Genomic DNA, 6,188 nt, shown 5'->3' with positions numbered 1-6,188 from the left:
ATAAATTTATTTATTTTAACTGGAGGTTAATTACTTTACAATATTGTATTGGTTTTGCCATACATCAACATGAATCCACCACGGGTGTACACATGTTCCCCATCCTGAACCCCCCTCACATCTCCCTTCCCATACCATCCCTCTGGGTCATCCCAGTGCACCAGCCCCAAGCATCCAGTATCATGCATCAAACCTGGACTGACAATTCGTTTCATATATGATATTATACATGTTTCAATGCCATTCTCCCAAATCATCCCACCCTCTCCCTCTCCCGCAGAGTCCAAAAGACTGTTCTATACATCTGTGTCTCTTTTGCTGTCTCACATACAAGGTTATTGTTACCATCTTTCTAAATTCCATATATATGCATTAGTACACTGTATTGGTGTTTTTCTTTCTGGCTTACTTCACTCTTCACTAATAGGCTCCAGTTTCATCCACCTCATTAGAACTGATTCAAATGTATTCTTTTTAATGGCTGAGTAATACCCCATTGTGTATATGTATCACAGCTTTCTTATCCATTCATCTGCTGATGGACATCTAGGTTGTTTCCATGTCCTGGCTATTATAAACAGTGCTGTGATGAACATTGGGGTACACGTGTCTCTTTCAATGGTTTCCTCTTCCTCTTCCTTTCCATACTGGTTTCCTCGGCAGTGGGATTGCTGGGTCATAAGGCACTTCTATTTCCAGTTTTTTAAGGAATCTCCACACTGTTCTCCATAGTGGCTGTACTAGTTTGCATTCCCACCAACAGTGTAAAAGGGTTCCCTTTTCTCCACACCCTCTCCAGCATTTATTGTTTTTAAGTATCACTAATCTTCTGGTTTCAATTGGTCTGAAGTCTACATGCTTGTGGTCAACAGTTTTCATCTATTAGGGGTTTACTTCTTCTAAAAAACAACTTTGGAACGTTCCTCAAGCCTTTATATTTTTCAGGGAACTGGGAATTTGGTGTTTCTGCTTTATGGCTGGTATATAGTCTAAATTTTTACCAGTATCACAACTCAGTGTGTATTCTTTATTTCTACAATTTCACATTTCCTAATTATTAACTCTTGGGCCAGCCTATTTAGACTCAGAGGAGGCCTGGGAGACTAAAGCAAAAGCCTTTTACTTCAAACGACAGGGACGCAGGACCTTGTATATGTTTTCTCAGTGTCTATTTCATTTATTTATGCTCTGATATTTATTTCTTTCCTTCTATTAACTTTGGATATTGTTTGTTCCTTCTGTAGTTGCTTTAGGTGTAAAGTTAGATTGTTTATTTGAGATTTTTATTTACCGAGGTAAGATGGCACTATTATAAAATTCCCTCTTAGAACTGCTTTTGATGAAACCCATAGAGTTTGCATCATGATGTTTTCATTGTCAGTTATTTCTAGGTATTTTTTTTTAATTTCCTCTTTGATTTCTTCTAGTGTATTTTTTAATTTCAATTATTGCACTATTCAGTTCTGATTATTTGTTATTCAAATCTTATGATTCCTTGCTAAATTTTTTAATTAGAGGAAAATTGCTTTACAATATTCTGATGGTTTTTTGCAATATATCAACATGGATCTGCATTGTATACATATAGGTACACATATATTCCCTCCTTCTTGACCCATCTGTCACCTCTCTCCCCATCTCACCCCTCTAGATGGTCACAGACCACTGGTTTTGGGTTTCCTGCATCATACATCTAACTCCCACTGGCTATCTGTTTTACATATAGTAATGTATATGTGTCAGTGTTATTCTTGCTTCTTAAATTGTGCCTCCATTTTTTTTCCCTGAGATTTTGGATCATCTCTACTATTATTATTCTGAATTCCTATTCCAGTAGATTGCTATCTCCTCTTCATTTAGTTGTTTTGTGTGGGTTTATCTCATTCCTTCATTTGTAACATATTTCTCTGTCATCTCATTGTGTCTAATTTTCTGTGTTTGTGGCTTTCTTTCCACAGGCTGCAGGATTTCAGTTTCCTCTCACTTCTGAATATCTGCCCCCTGATGAATGAAGTTGGTCCAGTGGCTTCTGCAGGCTGTCTGGGAGTAGGAACTGGTGCCTTCCCTTTCATGCGTGAAGCTGGGTCTTGTCCCTTTGATAGGTAGGGCCATGTTAAATGGTGTTTTGAGGTAGCCGTGAGCTCAATATGATCTTAGGCAGTCTGTCTGCTGAGGCTGGGATTGTGCTCTTGTCTTGCTGGTTGTTTGGCCTGAGGCATTTCAGGTCTGGAACCTATAAGCTTTTGATCTTGAGGCTGAGATGAAGACCTCTGAGAGAGCTCATACCAATCAATATTCTCTGAGGTCTCCTTCACTAGCGTCTTTACTTTCACAGTGAGCTACAGTGAATCCCCACCTCCTCAGGAGAACTTCCCAGACCGCTAGTTATATCTAACCCCAGCTCCTGTGAAAGTACTTTGTGCAGTGTCCCAATGCACGTGAGGTCTTGTGTGCACTCTCCAAGAGTGGAGTCTTTATTTCTTCCAGCCCTGTGGCGCTCTCTCACTCAGGCACCACTGCCCTTTAAAGCCAAATGCTCTGGGGCTTCTTCCTCTGGATTCCTGATCCTTAGACTTTCTTGGAGGGCTACTTTAATGTGGGAGCATCTCTGTATAGTCTCTGTGTGCTTAATACTATTTGGTGCAAGGGCTACTTTTAGTAGCCCTCTTTCTTCAGTGCATGTTGGCTTTTATCACCTTGATAGAAGGTGTGACTAATGTTTTGGTGACCTGAGCCTGCATTGGACGTTAAATGGGGCCTCCCCATTGCTCCATGGTTGTTACTGCAGTGTCAGAGGTAGAGTCTGCTCCTTAGTTGTAGGAGAAGAGGCTCCTAAATCTGTTTCTTTGCTGCGATTCTGACCTGTGATGTGAGGTAGGTGGGATTGGAGCATTTGCAGTAAGAGAGAAGCCACTGATTTTTCCTCCCCTGGAGCTGATCACCTGTGAGTGTGTTACAGGTGTCACTTTTCAACCATTGTGCTGGCTTACTTATTACAGTGTTGTTGGGATTGCTCTTGCTGCTGCTGCTGCTGCTGCTAAGTGGCTTCAGTCATGTCCGACTCTGTGCGACCACATAGACAGCAGCCCACCAGGCTCCCCCGTCCCTGGGATTCTCCAAACAAGAAAACTGGAGTGGATTGCCATTTCCTTCTCCAATGCATGAAAGTGAAAAGTGAAAGTGAAGTCACTCAGTGGTGTCCGACTCTTAGCGACCCCATGGACTGCAGCCTACCAGGCTCCTCCGTCCATGGGATTTTCCAGGCAAGAGCACTGGAGTGGGGTGCCATCACCTTCTCTGTGGGACTGCTCTTAGCCCCACCTTATCTGTGGATATTCTGGCAGTTGGCCTTAGTATCTCTAAGACACTGTTTTCACCAGGCTACCACTGCAGATCCACCAAATCAGGTCCTAGGACTGAAGTAATTGTGCACTTGGAACCACTGTGGGAGCTATGGAGGCACCTCAGATCCTGATCTAGTTCTGTCTCAGTGCATTCATGCTCACAAAGCCCACAGATGCTAAAACTAGACCCATCTCAGCTTTGGGAGCACTCATACATTCAGAAGTTCCACAGGTGCTGAGTCTACAAAGCCAACACAGAGGGTAAATCTGTAGCTGCTGCAGCCATAAGCAGAGATTTTAGCTCTTCTTCCTTAGTTGCACAGTCCCTAGTGCTCAGGTGTGATTTCAACCCCACTTCTGCATGTGTTCCTTCAACACATGTCTGCTCCTGAAGCTGCCTGAAGCACAGGCACCTGCCCAGGTAGACAGATAGACAGAGGTGGAGGCATTGGTGGGTGAAGTGCACAAGCCCATCTCGTCCTGTGGGACTGGAAGAAGCAGTTGTGAGCTGGGTGAGAAAACCTACTCAGGTTGGCACCCCTCCTAACACCAGCAGAGGCTGGGGCAAGAGTTTGGGAAGGGGACCACAATGGCAGCCCTGCGCCTTGCACACCACTCAACAATGGCACCCTTCTTCGATAGCTGCTCGAGCTTCTTCCATGAAATTTCTGGTTTGGGAGCTCCTTACTCCCATCTCTTTGCAGCTAACAGTTTTCCCCTCCCTGGGCCCACTTTCCGAATCCCATGTTCCAGCATCCAGCCCCCTTCACACCAGCAGAAACAGATTCAGGCTGGGTGTGCAGGGTTGAGGCGTAGACCATCCATGTAGGTTTTAGGGTTGCTATGTTTTCTTCCAGGTCACTAAAGCTACCTCTCTGTCCCAGTTGATCTCTCCACAGATGAGGGTGCTTCCCTAAGTTAGGGAACCCCTACTCTCTTTCAGCTCCCCCCAGGGGTGTAGTTGCTTCCTCTTTTTTTTTTCCCTCAATTTGTCCTACCAAGATGTGTGGGGATTTGCTTGTCATTTCAGGTATCTGAGATCCTCTGCTAGCATTCAGTAGGTGCTCTGTGAGAACTGTTTAATTTGTTGATGAATTATTGATGTACTTACGGGGAGAGGCAAACTCCATGTCCTCCTGTTTCTTCATCTTGACTCCATCTCCTGAAAAATCTTTTTTTTAACTAAGTTTTCTTTTACTCTTGAAAAATAGTTAAGCTTTGTTTACAAACAAGATTGATAGTTTTATTCTAGGCATTTTCCTTTGAGACTCCTCTTACCTCAGTTTACTCAGGTGTATATTAATTTCCATATACTTACAGATTTTTCTCTAAATTTTAAAAACATATTGTTTTTATTTTCAGTTTTATTTCATTATTTGAGAGAGTACAGTCTGTATGATTTCAATGTTTTAACATTTTCAGTTTGCTTTCATGACCCAGAAAACTGTATACCTCGGTTAATTTTTTTTTTATTTTATTTTTAAACTTTACATAATTGTATTAGTTTTGCCAAATATCAAAATGAATCCGCCACAGGTATACATGTGTTCCCCATCCTGAACCTTCTCCTCCTCCCTCCCCATACCATCCCTCTGGGTCGTCCCAGTGCACTAGCTCCAAGCATCCAGTATCGTGTTAATATTTTTGAATGCTTAAAAATTATTTGTATTCTATTTTTGGAGGTGAAATATGTCAGTCTGCATTGTGTCAGGGTTGTCTTTTTATTTTTTTTGTTTTCCATTCAGTTTGTTTCCAATCATTTGAGCCTTTTAGGAAGAAAAAGTCAGGTCATTTGAAGATGCTCACTTGAAACATATTGCTTACTAAGTTTATGTCTGAAAAAAATCAAAATAATCAAACTTCATCTCTTGAGAAATTTTAACCCTGAATCTGCTCCTTGTGATTTTTAATATAAACTCTGGGTGTGGACAGTGACGAAATGCACTTCAAGGCATCAATTTTCACAGCTAACAAAACTAACAGAGAGTGAATAATTATTGAAGAAGAAAATATTTTGAAATGGAAAGAAGAGGAATAAATAAAAAACATTTTTATAAAGGAAATTGATTGTATATTAGGATAATGAATAGAAAGGAAACAAGAAAGAATGAAAGGAGAAACAAGAAAAAATAAACACAGAAACCACTACCACTTTATTGAATCAGTTGACAGAGCAAAAAAAGCGTTTTCTATAATTTTTCCTTCTATGAAATATTCTTAGGCTTTTGAAAGAAACAACCGTTTTCATACAATGTTTAAAAAGAAAACTCCTATTTGATTAACAGCATCACAAATAAGCATAACCTTCCCTCTCATCTTTATCAACATTTTCAGCTGAGTTTCTCTTTCATCTTTTATGTGTGTGTTAGGCATTCCACCATTCACTAGTACTCCGTCTGTTTCACCTAACTTGCTAATGACATTAGGGAATCACTGTGAACATTGCAAAGACTAATAAATCAGAAAATAGATGTCTTAAAATTTCATGTAACTGTGTGTTATCTTTGGTATTCCTAATAGCACAAGTTCCTATAAAATGATCAATACACTTTAATGGAAATTACCAACTCAACTTAATTGTGCTAAAATGCTGAGATCACCATTTAACACTTAATGTCCATTTGCAAAAATTCACCTGGATTTTGGCTGAGTTATGTTTGTACAACTTTATAAGAAAGATTCTCTGTTTTATCAGAGAATACATGAGAAAATTACCTTTTAAAATATGCCATTTTATATTTAAATAGCTTTATCTTATATGGTAGCTCAGACAGTGAAGAATCCACCTGCAATGTGGGAGACCTGGTTCAATCCCTGGATTGGGAAGATCTCCTGGAGGAGGGT

This window comes from Bison bison, unplaced genomic scaffold (genome assembly GCF_000754665.1).
Source record: "Bison bison bison isolate TAMUID 2011002044 unplaced genomic scaffold, Bison_UMD1.0 scf7180017857981, whole genome shotgun sequence".
Taxonomy (NCBI): Eukaryota; Metazoa; Chordata; class Mammalia; order Artiodactyla; family Bovidae; genus Bison; species Bison bison.
This window is presented reverse-complemented; position numbering follows the sequence as displayed.